The following is a 19,668-nucleotide window of genomic DNA, read 5'->3' on the forward strand; positions in this document are numbered from 1 at the left end:
TGTACATTAGCTTTTCTAAACAGAAATGTCTACATAATTTTGATCTTGACACGATTGAGGATTTAGAGCTCTTGTTTTTGTCTTGAATGCAATCCAAGGATTAACTTGACTCTCAGGGGGAAAAGAAAAACAAAACTTTATAAGAATTGTTTGTTCTGTGAAACTTATTTCACCTAGAATACATTTCATTGGTTCCTGGATGTCCTTAGTTTGTGTGGTCATAGCTGACTGCTGAGAAAAAGGACAGTGAAATGGTAGCAGTTTCTTTTTGCTTCTTAGTGATTTCTGTTTATAGCATCCTGTAAATATAACTTTATTGTCTTTAGATGTCTATTGGAGATGCTATATTTTTTTGTTCTGAAGGTTTTGCCATTTAAAATGAATCAAAGTTTTTATTCCTATTGAGAAAAGTGAGTTTCCCATGCAAATTGAATCTTCATTAACACAGTTTTTAGGTTTTAAACTGTATTAGGTAATATAAGACATTAAAAGATTTTTCTAGGCAAGAAGCTCAACTTTTTTTTTTTTTTTTTTTGCCATAAAAATATTACACAAGTTGTCACCAGTGTGTTAAACATCTTGAGACAGGAAAGAAGAAGATGCATATTGTACTGTGCATTCAAACTTTTGTCACTGTTTTTCTGATGGAATTTCCCTTTGTCCTGGCCAATATGGAATGGGTGACTCATTTATGGGATAATCTGGAAATGAGATCAACTCATTTATGCATAGCATGAAGGTTTACAGTAATGGAGAAGTCAAAATTGCAAATTTTTGGTTTGTACTACTCTAATGTGGGTTCATTTTGTCTGAAATCTTAAATACCATGCAGTCTTAAATCACTATAAAAATTTACACTTTTATTTTGCCAGTTATTTCCAAAATGTATTGTTTTACATATGTCACTTATGTTCTAAGTTACCACCGACTGTAGGATAATGTCCTTGTTCCCCTCAAACAAAATAGTCATGAAAGTGTACATTAAAATATTTTTAAAGAATAAATTTCTTTAACTAAATTATAATACTTTTGGATTTCCCCCCTTAATAAGCCCCTTTCTCATTTTTAGAGAAGTTATTTGAATTTCAGTTATTCCATTTTACTATGTTTTTAGGAATAGACCATTTTTAATACTGTTTTCCAGTGTTAAGTACTTTTTATTGTTTCTGGGTTTATCATACTTGAAAATGATACTACTAACAATATCTTATAAATATAGCAGTTGATGTCCAGAACAGGTTAACTGCATCGGTCTGGGTTTGAGAGTAGAGGCATTTAAAGTGATGTTTCAATTTGTACTATTTTTTTTTTTTTTTTTCTCAGAAGCTACATGTTAGACACCCCAAATACGTTACTGTGATTCCTTGCCTTATAGTGAACTGGACAAGAGAAAGTCGTTCTTAAAATCTGGGCAGATGGTGTCCTAATTAATTACTGAGTTAAACAAGGTCATGAATTTAGGCCTTTGGAGGAAAAAGAAGCAAAGAGAAGCTAAGATTTAATCTGTAAATAAAGAATTAAGAATAGAACCAAAGAGAGGGCCACAGACCGTTGGGTCTAGAATTGGAGGTCTTTGTATCTTTGAAGGAAGGCAGGTGTAAATCCTAACTGAGCGTATTTTATTTTCTATTGTAGTGCAGTAAAAAGAATAATTACAGCTCTTTCTGAGACTTTCAGCTGCATACTTAATTCTGATTGGACCTCAGTTTCTTTATCTGTAAAATGAAGGTATTGCCTTAATTTCTGATTCTGGAGTTTCAAATTAAGCATAGTTGATACATGGCTTAAGAGGCTTAGTAGGAGATCTTACAGATTTATGTTTGGAGCCTTATGATTTATTTAGAAACATTTTCTTGGAGGGGAAAGATCTTTCCTAAAATAGCCTTAACACAGGCTGTGTCATACCTGATTTTTATAAGTCCTATTCAAGTAACTCCTCAGAAGAAAACTCAGCGTAATGAAACTTAAGTTTTGTTATAAAACTTAAACAGTGGGTCTTCATTACATATTTCCTTTGTGCCAAAGAACTATTGCCAACCATGGTAGTTAAGGAGGAAGAGAAAGTAAAAGATTAAAAAGACATTAGTGTTGCAATTATGGGTTGTGAACAAGATGTATTGTTGTATGTATATTTAACTCCTAGGGAATATAGAATATAGTCATGATCGTTTACAACAAAGAACACTGTATACACTCAGAAACCCTAAAAAGCTCTTATGTTCTAGAGTCGGTTTCATAGCATTACCACCACCTGTAATTATATAAAACATTGGATTCCTGTAAGGTTCTTGATGGTGCTTTTAGCTCTGTTTAAAATGGCCAGTGGCACAATTGCTGACTATTTTGATGACACCAGTCTTCGTCTCTGGCTTTCAGGCCAACTCATTACAAGAGTAGTTAAATATAGCACCCAAAGGAAGAGCTTAGAGTGCCTTCATCATGCATTAGAGAGGATTCTAAAAGGTGTTAAACCATATTGAATCAAGGTGAGTAATTCAACTTGTAGGTTATGTTATATGGATGGAAGGAACACACAAGGTGCAATATATTAAGGATATTTTTCTAAAACTTCACTAAGGATTTTTTTTCATAGCAAATGCTTTTGGAAATAAAACCTCTCGAATATTTTCTAAATCTTGGATGTACTATTCTTAAACCTATAAGCAAAATTAAGCCTTTCCATTTCGATTACATATTTGTAGTTCTAAAGTGATGTCAGCAGATGGCAATAGTATACAGCACAGAGTTTCAATTGCCTTTTTTTTTTTTTTTTTCCCTCCCCCTTTGTTAATGCTACTATGAGTAAAATGACCCTTGATCAGAAACCTTTGGGAGTTTTAGAATTGAGAAATTTCCCCTTTTCAAAAATATGTAGACTACATAACACCCTCAGTGGAGCCAGGGGCAGCACCCCATAATCAGTGTCTACAGCAGTAGGTCAGATATTCACAGTAACTAGAATAAACTATGGCTATAGAAAGCTTTACATGGTTCAGGTCAGTTTTTGTCACAAACAGGAAAAACTAGATTTTTAGATTTTTTTTCAGATCTCAAAATTGCTAAGAAAGAACTGCAGGGCTGTAATAAAACTAATGTTCTATCTAGTGTTTTCCTTTTAATAAAACATCTGTTATGTTTTATTGCTTAGTTTTGATAGAAGTAACTGAAGGCTTTCTGTAAAATTTGCATATTAGATTTAAAGAAAACATGCAAGGAATGCTTAGAATAAGCATAACTATAAATGGCAGTTCTAGAACCATTACTGAATTCTGAAACTTAAAAAATAACTACTTTTACTTTCCATTTTGCATTTGTATTTGTAGCATAATTATTCTTCATAGGTGATACACCTTTATGAATAGCTGCAGTCATGTGATGGAGCCAGTCGTTTATTCATTCAACAAAAACTTGAGTGATTATTTTTTTAGTTGCATTAAGCCAGGTGCTGAGAATACAACAAGATATAAGACCCACCCCCTCCTCTTGATGACAGTCTAGCTGGGGAGAAATGACAGTGTGATGGTATGTCAGCATAAGCGAGGGTCTCAGGCCTTATTAAGAACAATCACTTGTATTAGAAAGCAAACTAATAGTCAAGTCACTTATCAATATCCTCCTCTTAGCTCAACTCTTTAACTCTTGACCACAGTTCCAGGTTTCCCTATTACGCCAATCTGTTTCCCATTCTGGAAAGGGAGAGGTGCCAGCTACTCTTAGGGTGAAGAGGAAGATGCAAGTTGAAAAATAGCAGTGAACATCTACCACATTGAAGTTTCTCAAAGGTTATCAGTGTTTTTCAATTCGGTTTTTTATGATCACGCTGCAGCAGCAGAATATATCTTACTAGAATGGAAGTTCTTGAAGGTAGGGAGTTTTTTGTTCCCTGCTGTATCCCAAGCACCTATTAAAGTTGCTAGCTTAAGCTAGGTGTTAACAGATGTCTGTTGAATGAATTAATAATTGATTATAAGTACTTTGAAATTCATTAACTTACAAAATAAAGGAACCATTCAAACAGGGCCTATGATCCATAAAGTCACACCTGATTTTTGCTGTGCCTTTGAACACTTGCTTGTGTTTCTGTGGGCGTGTGTGTCTTTAATTTATGCTGTGTATACTAGTACTGCTTGAGTTTCTATAACCTTCCATTTATGAGGGCCAAGGGGATTGGGAAGTAGGGCTCAACTTGTAGTAGTGTTCAAAATATAGACACTTAAAAGTCACCTGTGAAGTTTGTTAAAATGCAGATTTCTGACCTGTCTCTGGAGATTGAAACAGATTTACAGTGGGTCTCAGAGCTGCATTTTTGAAAATTTATTTTTCAGAGAGAGAAGGAGGGGATGGGCAGAGAGGGGGACAGGGGATCTGAAGCGGACCGCGTGCTGACAGCAGAGAGCCTGATGCAGGGCTCAGACTCATGAACCGCGAGATCATGACCTGAGCCGGAGTCAGAGGCTTGCTTAACTGACCGAGCCCCCCCAGGTGCCCCACAGAGCATCTTTAATTCCTGGGTTAAAAACCCGAAGGCCTACAGTCAAAAAAAATTGCCCACAAGCATTTTTTAAAACAGAATTGAGTGGAATAGAACACAATAAAGGTATTTTCCTCATGAAACTTGTTGTATATTTGGGTATCGGGTGACAAATATAAAATCTATTTCTTAATGCTTTTCAGTCAAAGTTTGAAAGCCCTCTAGGAAACTCAGCAAGGGAAACTCCACATTTACGGAAGGATGTATTGATGTCCGAGCCTCCCGTTTTGTTTTCAAATGGCACTTAATTTTATCCACATTGAGCTCCAGAGAATTGTGAGCTATGGAGACACATGCTTCTCATTTTGAAATAAGTAAACTAATGTGGACTGAGATAGACCTATTTCTCTGCCTGTTTTCTATAAATTTGGGGCTTTTTTTTTTTTTTTTTTTGGAAGAGTGGGAATAAAATCAATAGTTATTGGTGTGCTTTTTGTGTGATAACCCATGAGGTTTGTTTGTATTCTCTCCAATTCACAGATCAGTTAAGTGCTTAGGGCCACAAAAACAGTGCTGGGGCTGTGATCCAAATTGAGGATTTTATGTGGGAAAGCTCATATGTGCTCCTTAACCTTTTGCTGTCTGTTTACTGTTACAGACATGAAAGTGGGTAATCCTCTCAGTCTACACCAGTCATCCATGAACTGCTTTTCAGTGATAGAACAAGCGTTTAGTAAGCGTATGCCAAGACAAAAGTGATAGGTGAGGATACAGCAACATTTTGGAAGATAGAAACCAGATGGCTAAATGGGTAGACCACGCAAGGCTAGTAATTGCCGCACCTACGACACTGCCCTTCGCCTGCCCTCACCTGCAGGTCTGCAGGTTGGCATACCTGAGAGAGAGACACAACCATCACCAGCACTGTTCTAGTCCATTCCTTGTCTCACTCTCCTAGGTTACTATTTCATACCTTTCCCTCTTCTCAAATCTCCCATCCCCCATCCTTAAAAGCTGACAAACTCTGTAAAAGGCCAGAGAATCTATATTTTGGGCAACATGGAGGTTATTATGTAGATACTATTATGTAGAGAGAATACGTTTCCACAAATTTATTGACGAAATTCAAAATCTAGTAATTTAGAGTACAACTTTTTCTAATCTAGATCTATTGAGAAGGGTGGAATGCTTTTGGGGGCAGTATTTTGCTTAATTGGAATTCAAAGTTTGCTATCAAAGTTGATTGCAAATGCTCATCTGTTAGATTTTGTGCATTTCAGCTTTGAAACTATCTTTTCAAACATAAGTACTGCCAAATACTGATGAGTCCACGACTCTATGATTTTGACCAAGCATCTTCATCACATGGAGGCATTTATACAATTAAGATTCTTGATGGTGGCCTTTTAGCATGTCATGTTGCAGATGAATCACTTCTAATCGAAACTTAGATGGAATATCGTCAGTTGCACAGTTAAATGAATTTTTAAATCTGGAATTTTCCTTTACACTTGCATTGATCTTTGAAATACACTGCTGGAGCTGTAGTTTGCGCTTGGAAGATGCACCTGCTATAAATATGTGTGGGAGTGAACGTGCTGCTGTTAACTTCAACGGCATGAGAAGTGTAAGCAGCTGGATGGTTCAAGCAACATTAGTTGTTGGAAATTACAGCAATGTGTTTTTTATAAAAGCACTGTTTCGCCTTGTAATACGAGGTTGAATTTATTAAGGACCCATTATCAAGTCTAACAAAAACTAATTTCCAAAGTTATTCAGTGTTCAATATTAGTGGTTGAGTATGGTTCTCCTCAATGGAAAGGCCCTGAACTCAAAACCCCACAATACCACCTTATTGATAAGCCATCAGACTGCTGTCAGGATATTCAGGATATTCAGCTTCTTATCTGACGTATTCACAGTTCTGATGGATGATGGTTGAGTCCATGAGGATGAATGAAGTTCACCCTTGATAGGACAGGTTCATTAACACATGACAGATTCAACTGAAGTACCTGCTGGAGAACAATACCGTGAACAACCAACCATGGGCTTTAAACATTTACATCTCAACTAAGTGTTTATACTCCATATACATTTTTTTTTTTTTGCCACTATTGCATCCATCTTTTTCAGGTTTTACTAAATTAGGGTTTTCCCAACTTCTTTGAAAATATTCTTGCCTGTAGTTACCTACATACTGTTCATAGAGGCTAATTCTTCAGTCATTTCAAACTTGGCATTGACTGCTTGAAAAGACAACTAAGCAATACTGGTTTAAAAAAAAAAATCTTTTGACTCCTCAAGGGCTAAGAAAAGCCACTTGAAATCATTTACCTTGTTTTTAAATTTTTAAATGACTTAAAAGACTAAGCTTATTTTATCTGGATACATTGCTGCAATCAGACAGGATTTAATTTGCCATTGGTAAATGGTTTGCTTGGCTAACAAATGAACCACTTGGAAACTTATTTTGGTTGCAGTTTGTGAATGTTTTCTTTTCTGTGAGGAAATTCTGCTGGAATCCCATATTAAGTTTTCTTATTTTTCTGACCATTGCTTTCCTCTGAGTTGAAAATACTGTGATGAATGCCCCGTCTGGTCATGTCTGTGGCTGTTGCATTCTTTTAGCACAGCCATAGTATCATTGCATAAAAAGGCAATGCTTTCTAATTTGATAAATTAATGCACACTCCACTGTGCTTTAGGAGTGTGACATTCAAAAAACGTTTTGACATGATGGGTTTGTACTGGTAAAAAAACCCCAAAATTAAATATTGGTGTGAGGCAATACACGTGGCACTTGAGACACTGTTTTCTTATAACTAAGTCACTGAGTAGCAGCCTGAACCTAGGAAAGCACCACATAGTACTCTTGCAGTCCAACTGCCCTAGTATTGCAGAAGCAGCCATAACAATATGTCGATGAAAAGCGTGACTATATTCCAATAAAGCTTTATTTGTGGACACTGAAATCTTAATTTCATGTGGTTTTCATGTGTCACAAAATACTTTAAAATTAATTTCCCAACTAGTGTTGGGCTAGTGTGCCATGCAAAAACAGGCTGTGGGTAAGACTTGGCCTGCTAGTCTGTAGTTCGCCAACCCCTGCTTAAGTCGTTTACCTTGATTCCTAATTCAACAAAAATAATTAATGCAATGTTAAAGCAGTCAAGAGACTTCCACTGATCCCACCATCACCTTTACCCACCAAGTGCATATGGATTGTTTCTATTAGCATACTATCTCTTGTGGATCTCATCTTTAAAACCTCTTAACTACTTTTCTACCTCATTTCTCCACCCCTCTTTTTAAAAGAATTCCTCAAAATCGTTTTATATTCTCATGGTCTTTAATTTCTCTTCTGTTTCCTCTTAAGAAGGTTTTTGTCTCATCATTCCACTAATTGTGCTCACTAATGTCACCCATGACCTCTGTGGTGAAATCCAACGGGCAATTCTAATTCATCGTATTACTTACGTATCAGAAGCATTTGAAACTGTAGACCACTTCCTCCTTTTTGAAATGCTTTTTAAAACTTAGTTTCCAGTGTTCTACATTATGATTTTTCTCCTATTTCATAGAGCTCCTCTTCTCAGTGTTTTTTTGCTATCCTCCTTATCCTCTGATTTCTTTAAAGTTGGGGTGCCCAGAGGTCAGGTCTTGGGCCTCTTTTGTCTAACTTAATCCTTTGGGATTCTTGTGTGGTCTCAATGGCTTTAAATGCCACTGACATGCTGAAAACTACCTTGGGAATAAATGAATGAATGATTTTATTTTAAATTATGCTTCAGCTGTATTAATTCAGTTAATACAACTACGCTATAAGCCAGGGGACAGAAAACTTTTTCTGTAAAAGGCCAAATAGGTTATTTTAGGCTCTGTGGTCCTCTTAAGGTTTTGTCACATGTTCTGTGAGTTCAGGTTTTTTGTTTTTGTTTTTGTTTTTGTTTTTGCAACCCTTTAAATATGTAAAACCGTTCTTAGTTCACATTAAAAAAACAAACAGAAACGGGCTGTGGGCCAGATTTGGTTTGAGGATTGTAGTGTGTTAACCCTTGATATAAGCTATTATACGGTAGTTGTATTATCCCCACTTTACGGATGGAGAAACTGAGGTACAAAGAGCCTAAATAACTTGTCCAAGCTCACCAGCTGGTGATGAAACCAGGGTTCCAGTAAGCAATGATGGCTCTGGAGACTGTGTGCTTATTCACTACACTACAGTTTCTAGAAAGTGAAACATGTATGTCTGCAAAAAGATAAGCTAACAAAATGCTAGTGATTTATGCCCGGAACCTGCAAAAGTCTCAGGAACTGGAGACACCAGTTACTCTGAAGATAGGATACAGGAGATTGTTTAAAAGTCTACAAAACAGGGACGCCTGGTGGCCCAGTCAGAAGAGCATGCAACTCTTTATCTATGGGGGTCATGAGTTCGAGCCCCATGTTGGGTGTAGAAATGACAATAATTTAAAATAAAGTCTACAAAAGAAGTCATTTAGCCCTTTGCAAAATCCTCTCCTCAATCTATGCAGCCTTTCCCTACGCCTGTAGAAGTCTGGGGGTTTAGTGGAGGGTGAGACTGAAAGACCTGGGACTCAAACCAGGCATAACTGAGGCAGGAGTGAAAGGCTTTTCTGGAAACAGGATTGAAAGCGAGAGTCCTGGCCTTTGGTGCCCAGGATGCTTGAGACCAGGCTTCTAGCCTATCTGGCAGAAGATCTGAGGATTCCTCTTGGGAAACAACCATCCCAAGACAAAAGACAGATACCTACAGTCGCTGACATCACAATCTATAGTGAACATATACTGAACTCCAAAAGTCGGGAAACTTACCCACACCCACAGAGCTTCCTCTCAGGTGCTTTTACATTTTTGAGAAAGATGGACTAAACATTTGAGGAAAGCTTCAACGAAATATGGAGATCAAAATGAAGAAGGTGGAAGAAAAAGCAAAAACAAAAACCTTAAAAAAAATTAGAACACTCAAAAAAGACTAAAAAATTTACAATAGCAGAAATAAAATATTCAGTAGGAAAACTGGATAACAAGGTTGAGAAAAATTTCATAAAGCCAAGAAAAAAAATGAAAAAAGGGAAAGTGTGAGAAAGGAAAATATATTGCCTCTCATCTCTAAATGCTATTGGAGCTGAACCCCATGAACACTCACTTTGCCCACGTAACAATGTCGAGCCTTGTCAGTAGAGGGCGCTGGAGGACATTGCAAGAGGAAGGGGCTTCTGGATTTCAGGCTTTGGTTTTCTTGTTTTCAGTGCTCAGAGTGCAACAGATTGTCAGTGGGCAGCTTCCCCCAGAGGTTCAAACCAGGGGGTCCGACATCAAACAACTAGATGTTTCAGAAAGAGAACAGAGAAAGTGCAGGTGTGGAAAATGGCAGAGATATAATATGGGAAAAGTTCCCAGAATTAGAGAACAGGATTACCCATATTGAAAAGGCACAGAATGCCCAGAGAGATTAATTTAAAATGACTCAGACCAAGACACATCATTGTGAAATTTCAAAAATCTATATAGGAAAAAAGGATCCTCTAACGCTTCCGCAGAGGAAGAAAAACAATCCAAAAAAGGGATCACGTACAAAAGATCAGGAATCAGAATGTCATCAGGATTTTTAACAGCAGTGCTGGAAGTTAGAAAATAATGGTGCGATGCCTTTAAAATTCTGAGGGAAAGTGAGTTTAGAATTCTGTAACTAGCCAAACTACCAGGTACTGTAAGGACATTTTCAGGATGCATGTTCTCAGAAAGTTTACCTCTTAGGTAGCTGTCAAGAAGTGACACTTCTACTCAAATGAGATTATAAATGGAGAAAGAGGGAAGATATGGATCCAGGAAATAGGAGACCAACCAGATGGGAGGCAATGAAGCGTGGTGAAGGGGGTTTCCGATTACCTATGTCTCAGAAACATGGTGTGCTGTTTGTCATTATATTACATCTCAGCTCTATACCCACCCGTCTTTGCCCTCCTTTGTGATATTGGAGCTGGACTCTGTGATTTCTTTTGCTGATGTCACAATGTCAAACCTCGTCAGTAAGAGGCACTGGTGGACACTGAAAGAGGAAGGGGCCTCTCTTGGGTTTCCGGATTTGGTTTCCTCGTGTTCATGGTAAGGCTGCCCAACAGATTCTCAGTAGGAAGCTTCCCAGTGAGATTCACCGGCACCTCGGCGGTGGGTTCCTGGGCATTAGCCCAGCCTCAGCACCTCATCACACTTCTCTGCCACAACCACACCCCGTCCACCCTGGGGAGAGGGCTTTTCTGAGCGGGCCCTTCCGTGGGCACTCCCCTTCCATCCTGGAAATATTAGTTTCTCTGTACACCTGATGTTTCTGTATTCTTTGGGGTTCTCTGTATCTCAGGTATTTCCCTAGTTGCTAGTTAATCATTCTTCCTGTTAAAGTTTCTCTGTTCGTATTACTGGAATGGTTTCTGTCTCCCGGCTGGACCCCGACTGGCGCATATAGCACTATCAACGTATTTTATCAAAATGTGTGATGTCGTTGTATTGGCACAACGGTAGAGGGGAGATAGCTATAGTTATAAGAAGGGTGTGTGCAGTAGGAAGGAGAGTCAGCTTTTCTATGATGGAGGGGTGGCGGTCAGCAGATTACATTAAAAAGTTAAAAACGGGGGCGCCTGGGTGGCTCCGTCAGTTAAGCGTCCGACTTCGGCTCAGGTCACGACCTCGCGGTCCCTGAGTTCGAGCCCCACGTCGGGCTCTGGGCTGACGGCTCAGAGCCCGGAGCCTGTTTCGGATTCCGTGTCTCCCTCTCTCTCTGCCCCTCCCCTGTTCATGCTCTGTCTCTCTCTGTCTCAAAAATAAATAAACGTTAAAAAATTTTTTTAAAAAGTTAAAAACAAAAAGATACACTACAAGTGCATTTAGAAATATGGCTGAAACGACCAGGAAATGGAGCTTAACGACATGAAAGTTATTCCCTTTGGAGAGCAACAGGATGGCAGACGGGAGACTGCTAGTTTTCATTATACGGCTTTTAGTACTGCTCCATTTTTAAATTATTTAAACGTGTTACTTAAACATTTTAAATTTATTCACAATAGCCAAAAGGTGGAAACTCTCCAATTGTCTGTCAACGGATGAATGGATAAAAAAAAATGTAATCTACGGATACGAAGGAGTATCATTCAACCTCAAAAGGAAAAGCAAAATACTGACACGCGCTGTAACATGGACGAGCCTTGAAAACGTTATGGTGGAACAAACCCGACACAGAAGGGCAAACGTCGTGTGATTCCACTTATATGAAGTACCTAGAATAGGCAAATTCGTAGAGACAGAAAGTGGAACGGGGGTTGCCAGGGGACGGGGGGAGAGGAGGGCAGGGGATTATTGTTTAATGGGTACAGAGTTTCAGCTTGGAAAGGTGAAGAAGTTCTCAAAGTGGACAGTGACGACGGTTGCACATCATGCGAATGGACTCAATACCACCGAACCGCACATTTAAAAATGGTTAAAATGGTAAACGTCATGCTGTCTATTTTATCATATCAAGAAAGTTCCAATTTCATAAAATTGGTACGTTCAAGATATGGGAACATGTCTTGAAGAGGTAGAACATTAATTCATAGCCGATGGCTTGGAATATTAACACCCCTGAGGAAATAATTGCACGTTGGTTTGAGAATGAGGTATTTGGGGAATCGTATTTAATCATTCAGCATGCAAAGTTATCTACCTTGTCTCTATCTCCCACGTGAAATGGCCACCACCCGGTTTCTTCGGCCTCAGTCGTTCCCTCGCTCCTGAGAAAAACGTGCATGTCAAAGAGCCGCGTTCGCCACGCCTTCCACGACTGGCCGAACGGGCGTTTCCACCTCCTTCAAGGACGATTGAAAGACCTACGACGGTTTCGGGCCTGCCAGGCACTGGGTCAACAAAGACGAATGGTATTCCCTCAAAGTGTTCCTCATAATCTAACGGGACGGACAGGGAGAAGAAACGAGACACAACGTGAGCGAAGGCCAGGGAAAGCGCGGCGGCCGGAGCCGGGTCTTCCGCGGTGGAGGCGAGTTTGTCGTGCGGCCGCGGGAACCAGGGAGAAGTGGCCTCGTGGGCGCGTCGGGCCTGGGACCGCCCGGCGCGCCCGTGCTCCGCTCTGCTCCGAGTCTGCCACGGCCGCGGGTCGGCCGATCCCTGCCCGGCACGTCCGAGCCGCCCCGTTCACTTGAACGCGGGCTGTGAAACGCCGACCCCCGGGCTCACGGCCGCGGCGGAAGGCCGTCGGGGGCACCGCCGAGTCTGTCGCCGGCAGCGTTCGAAACGGAGCCGCAGGGTCACCGGGGACATTAAACGCGGCGGCGGGGCCTGAGCCAAGCGGGGCGAGGAGGGCTCACACGGGTGCCGGAGGGCGTGGGCGCCCGGGGAGGGGGGGGGGGGAAGGGAGTGGGGGGGGGGGAAGGGAGCCCCGGCCCCGGGCCGGCCTCGCGCTCCGACCTCCGGCGGCGGCCGCAGTCGACGAAGAGGCGGACGGAGGGCTGCCTCTCCCGGCCGCCGGCGGGAGGCGGGGGTGGGGGGGGTGGGGGGGGGGGGGGGGGGGGGTGGGGACGCCGGCAGGGCCGTGGCGCTGGCCCCGGACACGGGGCCGGCGCAGGAGTCAGGCGAGCAGCGCCGGGTGGCGTCCCGCTCTGGCTGGCACCCCCTGAAAAGAACATTCTTCAAACAGGAGTTACTGGAGACGCTGCCCTGGGAGTGCTGGTGGGTAAAAAGGAGGCCAGGAGGGAGGACTCGGCCTCTCGCTAAAGGTCCCCCGGGAGTCCGCTCGGGCCTCCGATTTACACACCGCACTCGGCGGACCAGGGGTCGCCCGGAGGCGCCCTCCAGAGGAGGCCGTCTGGGGGCCATCTGTTGTGGTTTGCGTCTGTCCTTGGGGGGTCGCCTCAAGCCGATCAAATGGCCGACCGAAGCCCATCCTCCCACCACCCTTGCCGCTCTTGCTGAGAGGCGGTCTGCAAACACCGATTCTCCGTGTGGTCGTGTAAGCAGAGAGAGAGAGTTAGGGGTTCCCCCCCCCCCCCGAAAAAAAAGACAGACTTAGCTTTTTGGCGATACAAGAAAAAGGCATGTTAGGCCCCGGGCGTCTTGTGAAAGAACGTAAGAATAAATAGCCCCTATCGGGCCAGGAGAAACCCTAACCACCTCGGGGACAAGAAATCGGTGGTAAAACTCCCAGTGCTGATTCAAAAGTGGAGACTGACCTGAGGCACATCCTTGAGTTATCTCTGCAAGATCGAAACCCCTGTGAGCCCTCAGATAATGCAGCGACTGGAGCCAGAGACTTGTTGACATTGACCCTTGCTGGCCCTCCTGACTTTGACCTGTATTCTCTCACCTTGGGATGACTTCCATGCTGAATGCCTCCCCCCCACCCCTGCACTGCCCCCTCCGTGAATATGCATGCCCCTTAGCCTAAAACTTCCCCTGTTTTATTGTTGGAGGAGACACTGCTTTGGGAAAGATCCCTGGTGCTTTCCTTTACTTGTTGCTTAAAGTAAAACCCTTCCTTTTCCTATTCTTTGGCCTGGTTGTGTCGCTTGGCCTGACACTCACCAAGCACCAAATGCAGTTTCCGGTAACAGTTACATTTCTGGTCATGTTTTAGTGCCCTTTACTGGACTGGCATCCCAACAAGAGGCCTCCTGGCCTACCTTGTCTCCAGTTCTAGTGGCGAGGGTGGGCCGTGCGGCGGGCCTCGATGTCCGGCACATGGTAAGTAGTTGGTAAGAGCAATTATTATTATTAATTATTGGAAGTTGACCAGGCTTACAAAATTCTTCAGATGAAAAGCAAGAGTAGGGGCGTCTGGGGGGCTCAGTCGGTGAAGCGTCCGACCTCGGCTCGGGTCATGATCTCACGGTTCGTGGGTTCAAGCCCCAGGTTGGGCTCTGTGCTGACAACTCAGGGCCTGGAGCCGGCTTCGGATTCTGGGTCTCCCTCTCTCTCTGCCCCTCCCCTGCTCACGCTCTGTCTCTCTGCCCCTGTCCCCCCCCCCCCAAATAAACATTAAAAAAGAAAGAAAGAAAAGCAAGAGTAAAACTATGTCCATTTTTTCTGAACCTGAAGGAAAAGGATCTATATTTAAGTGTTATCTGTTGTCACCTGAGCCCAGCCGGGTATACTTGAATTTGTTCCTTTGGGTAAGAAAACAGCATGTGTTGACTTAAGTTGGTGGGTAATTCAAAGAGCTTCACATCCTCACATCTTGAATAGCTTGTATGTGTTGGTCAGGCATCACGTACAACTATTTTTGTCCTCAAGGTGTACACGAAGGAGAGTTTTCTCTTTGGCAGTGTGTGTGGGATTGCTCTGTTTGAGGGACGTTTCAGCTAGTGATGAGGACGAGCGTCACTAAAGAAAGAATTGCATTTATTTTATAACTGAAGTCTCTATGGTAGCTTCGTAGAAGCCCTCAAGACCTAGCCGAGTTTTGCTCAAAGCTTTTTCTATGAAAAACCGCGCCATCTGAAAGAAGAGGTAATTGTTTAAAGTTTCCTTCTTCTTTCTTCTTCTCTCCCCCCAGTCTGATGACGTTGACCAGAAGCTTCTCCATCCTACTGAATTAAATGTCTGAGACCGTCATGTGGTCAAGCTTTCAGCTAATACACAACAAAGAACTGCAGGCCACGCACTGACACTGTGTAATGAAAGGCTGATGGAAACACATTCTGGGAACTGCAGGAAGTCGAGGACATGAAGGAAAAAGACATTAAAGACTTTCTGTGTCAGAGATAGTAGAAAATGATTGATTACCTTTTAGAGGTAGGATTCTTGCCTAACGGCTTTCTGGACAATTCATATTCTTCTGGGTAAAATACTCTGCTTTGGACTTTTTAATTGTGGGGATCAGATTATTTTGTAAGAGCAGTAAAGAATATTAAACTGTAACCAGGAGGGAGAAACATCTTACCACAACAAATAGATCTGAAATTTGATCTTTTAGCGTGTGATTTCCCCTATCCGGTCCTTATCTGTATGTTCATATTCTTTGTATATAAATACAATCATGTTTATATTCCACATTTTCATTGAAATATGTGTTTTTATATAGTTCCTTTGATGGTTTTTCATTATGTACAATCTTGCTGTAGTTACACACTTAAAAATGTTTTTAAGCATAAGGTCATTGGGAAGAGGCTGCCATTCTGTTTTACTTGTTGCTGTTGTCAAGGTGAATTTCATATTTATTAAGGCCCACCAATGAAATTCATGTCTGTGCTAGTCTTTGAAATAAGTTAAAAGATACAAAAAACTTAACCCCCCAAAGACTTTTGTGGATCTTTTCTCCAGAAATGGCAAAAACAATACTCTTCTCTCATTAATGCTTATGTATTTGATCAATACTCTTAATTGGATACACACAATGGGCAAGTCAGTTTCTGCCCTCGGTGAGTTCATTATCTACAGGAGAGGTAACTGACTGTCTTATAGTGATGTGTCTCAAATACCATGCTTTCACTCATATGTGGAATTGAAGAAACAAAACAAATGAGCAAAGGAAAACAGAGAGAGAGAGAGAGAGAGAGAGAGAGAGAGAGCAAGTCAGGGAGGGGCCGAGAGAGAGGGAGAGAGAGAATCTGGATCAGGCTTCAGGGCTGTCAACATAGAGCCTAATGTGGGGCTTGATCTCATGAACTGCGAGATCATGTCCTGAGAATAGGACACTTAACCAACTGAGCCATCCAGGCACCCCTAGACAGAAGACATTTTAGTATCAGAGATAAGTAAAAGCAGTCACTAAAGAAAGGACCCCTAGGCATGTCAGAAGAATAACGAGTGGTCCACATTTGTTGAAGTGTAGAGTTCACACGGGGAAATGGTGCTGAAAAAGCCAACAACAGCGTGGCTCTGGGTTATGGAGGGTCTCGAGGATTTGTTTAAATGAAAAGCCACAGATTGGTTTTCAATAGGTAAATGACTTCAACATGCAGCTTTAAAATGTTAATCTGGGTGGTTTTGCTCAAGATGGGCTGCACAGGGGCCAGTCTGCAGGCAGAGAATACAGTTAAATGGCCAGGAAATGAGTGGCAGAAATAGAAGGTGAGGGTTGCCAGGCAGAGGAGCTGGGAACAGAAGAATGGATACAATTTGGATTGAAGAAGAGGGAGAAATAAACGATTATTCTGGGGTTTTGAGTTCGGGATGGTGAAAGATGCCACAAACTGAAAGGACCCTTAGGACCCTTAAGACCCTTAGTACTCAGTTTGAGGCAGTTCCTAAATCCAGCTTTGGACATGTTGAGTTTAGGGTCTAGATGAAATATTGAAGCTCAAGCGAAAGGCAGGAAGAGACGGGGGTTGATCACAAAGACATACAGACCTAGAAATGAATGAGATCTCAAAAGGGGAACTGTATACACGGAAAGGAACAAAGGACAGAAATTTTGGGAATGACCATATTTAAGGTTAATAGAAAGAGACTATAGGGCACAACCAGGAGCCTGGAGGTCAGTAAATACATTGCTGTAAGGCAAGGGTGGGGATTAAAAAAGATGGGGATGTCTAGGATGTCAGAAGCACTGGGGCAAACACAGATGTTGAATTAAAAACACAGACTAGGAACTTGAAAAAGTTCTACTGCCCCCTCCAGAGAATTTTGCTGGTGAAAAGGAAGAGGAGATATTGGAGCTCGGTTTCCCTTTTGAGGCTGCCCTGGAAGTAGGCACTTCAGTTGTCAGAGGGTGATTCATCCTGACTCATATTCCCTGTAGAAGAATCCGAGAGGTGGGGCCGGACTTCAGCCGCGCCCCCGCCCCCTTGGGTTCCCAGCCCTCTGCGCACTTTTGCCTTCTGCCTGTCGTCTGAAGAGCTGAAAGGTTCCACTGGCCATTTCTCATCACAACACAGTCTAGGAACACATTCAGCACACCTTAGAACTGGAAGATGCACCCGTGATTGAAGAAATTTAACAGGAATTGAATTAAAAAAAAAATTCAAATGGTAACATCTGAGCCAAAAGAGAAAGGGAGAAAACCCTATGTTTGGCCTCTTCCAACTGGTGGTTTTTACTGGCCAGTATACCGAATCCATTTGCATCTGGAGATTAGCAGAACTTCCCTCTTCCCCACCCTCATCCCAAACAGCAGCCCACGTTGGACAACCCAAATCCAAAATGCCACATGCCCCACAAGTCCAAGCCCAGTGACAGATTCGAAGAATTTCAGAGTAGGAAAGACTTCAGAGATAAGTAGTAGGTTGTAAACTACTGCCTGGTGGTCGAATCCTGCCATGGCCCTTTTGGGTAAAGTTTTATCGGTACACAGCCACACCCGTTGGGTCCCATAGCATCTATGGGTGCTTTCTCGCAACAGTGGCAGAATCGAGCCGCTGCATCAGAGACCGTCTAGCTGGCAAAATCTAAAGTGTTTACTGTTTAGCTCTGTACGGAAAGTTTGACGAACGCTGGATTATAGGGCTGGCTACCTAGCTAGCTGTGCTCTCATTGTGAGCGGACAGACCCCTGTCTTTCAACCTGGGAAAATTGTGATGCTTCTAAAAAGCACCAGGAACACTTTTTGGAAGTCAGAGCTTTCCATCAAGTGGCTTTGGCTAGATTCCAGATAGTTTCTATTCATCCGGCGGTAGAGCTGGACTGGGGCACATGGCATAAAAACAATTCTCAGACCTCACTTTTGTTTCTGCTCAATCCCTTGTCCTTTTAACCAGCACAATAAAAGTGCTTCAATAAGCAGGGTCAAGTAGGATATGCCAGAGAGAGATGTGAACACGAGATTACAGGCTGTGATTAGAGGCTCCGACGTGTGCTGAATGCCCTTCGATCACATGGTCCGAACTAAGGCCACCATTTATTATAAAACAAACTGCCCAGCTCTTGGAGGCATGGAATAGATGACAACTGCATTTTAAAATGTTTTGTGCAAGTAAATGAATAGTCATTTTGGAAAACAGGGAAGCAGAGTTTCAAAACAGCTGAAAATGTTTTCAAATGTCCATATTTTTGTGTTCTTGGGGATTTTGGTTCTTCTAGTTCTCAAGCGGCATGTGAAATGATGCTCTCACACCAGTTCACAAGCACCAGGGTCTTTTGGTTTTGGACAGATGGAAAAATGAAAGCCCGTTAACTTTTGGGGATTAAGTTCATCGAACTATCCTGAATTTACTTGAATAAAGTCAGGAGAAGTCCTCCCATGTGGTGAGACACGTGTGCTCCTGGGCTGCCGAGAGGGGAATAATTCGTTATGGTGTTTTGGGGAAGCAGTTTGACAATATGAATCAAAAATCTTTTTTTTACTTTAAACAAGTAATATTTTATGAGCACATATTAATTTTATAATTTTTATTCATTTTATTTTATCATCATTATTTTTTTCATCAGGACAAATGTACTCTTTAGTTTCCCACCCCTTATTTCACCCATCCCCCCACCCACCTCCCCTCTGGTAACCCTCAGTTTGTTCTCAACAGTTAAGAGTCTGTTTCTTGAGTTGTTTCTCTCTCTCTGTTTTCCTTTGCTCATTTGTTTTGTTTCTTCAATTCCACATATGAGTGAAAGCATGGTATGTGTCTTTCTCTGACTGACTTATTTCTCTTAGCGTTATATTCTCTAGCTCTATCCATGTTGTTGCAAATGGCAAGATTACATTCTTTTTAAGGCCGAATAATATTCCATTATATATATATACCACATCTTCTTTATTCATTCTTCTACTGATCAACACTTGGCTGCTTCCATAATTTGGCTATTGTAAACAATGCTGCAATAAACATAAGGGTGCATGTATTCTTTGGAATTAGTGTTTTTGTATTTTGGGGGGTAAACAACCAGTAGTGCAATTACTGGATCATAGGGTAGTTCTATTTTTAGTTTTTTGAGGAACCTCCATACTGTTTTCCAGAGTGGCTGCACCAGTTTGCATTCCTACCAACAGTGCAAAAGGATTCCTTTTTCTCCACGTCCTCACCAACACGTGTTGTTTCTTGTGTTTTTGATTTTAGCCGTTCTGACAGGTGTGAGGTGGTATCTCATTGTAGTTTTGATTTGTATTTCCCTGATGGTTAGTGATGTTGAGCATTTTTTCATGTGTCTGTTGGCCATCTGGATGTCTTCTATGAATCAAAAAGTCATAATCAAGTTTATGTCCATCAACCCAGCAATCCCACTTCTAGGAATTTATCCTAAAGAAATAGTGGTGTAGG

The 19,668-nt window shown here is 41.9% G+C and overlaps 1 long non-coding RNA gene across 1 annotated transcript; it reads right to left on the reverse strand.

Annotated features, from left to right (window-relative positions):
• Positions 1 to 4,949: 4,949 nt before the first annotated feature.
• LOC122232754 lies at positions 4,950 to 12,478 on the reverse strand. Its single transcript, XR_006210231.1, has 3 exons — positions 12,195 to 12,478; positions 9,645 to 9,821; positions 4,950 to 6,486 (listed from the first exon to the last, which is right to left on the reverse strand). It is a non-coding gene; the product is annotated as an uncharacterized LOC122232754 (long non-coding RNA).
• Positions 12,479 to 19,668: the final 7,190 nt, after the last annotated feature.

Source organism: Panthera tigris, chromosome A1 (assembly GCF_018350195.1).
Source record: "Panthera tigris isolate Pti1 chromosome A1, P.tigris_Pti1_mat1.1, whole genome shotgun sequence".
In the NCBI taxonomy this organism is placed as follows: domain Eukaryota; kingdom Metazoa; phylum Chordata; class Mammalia; order Carnivora; family Felidae; genus Panthera; species Panthera tigris.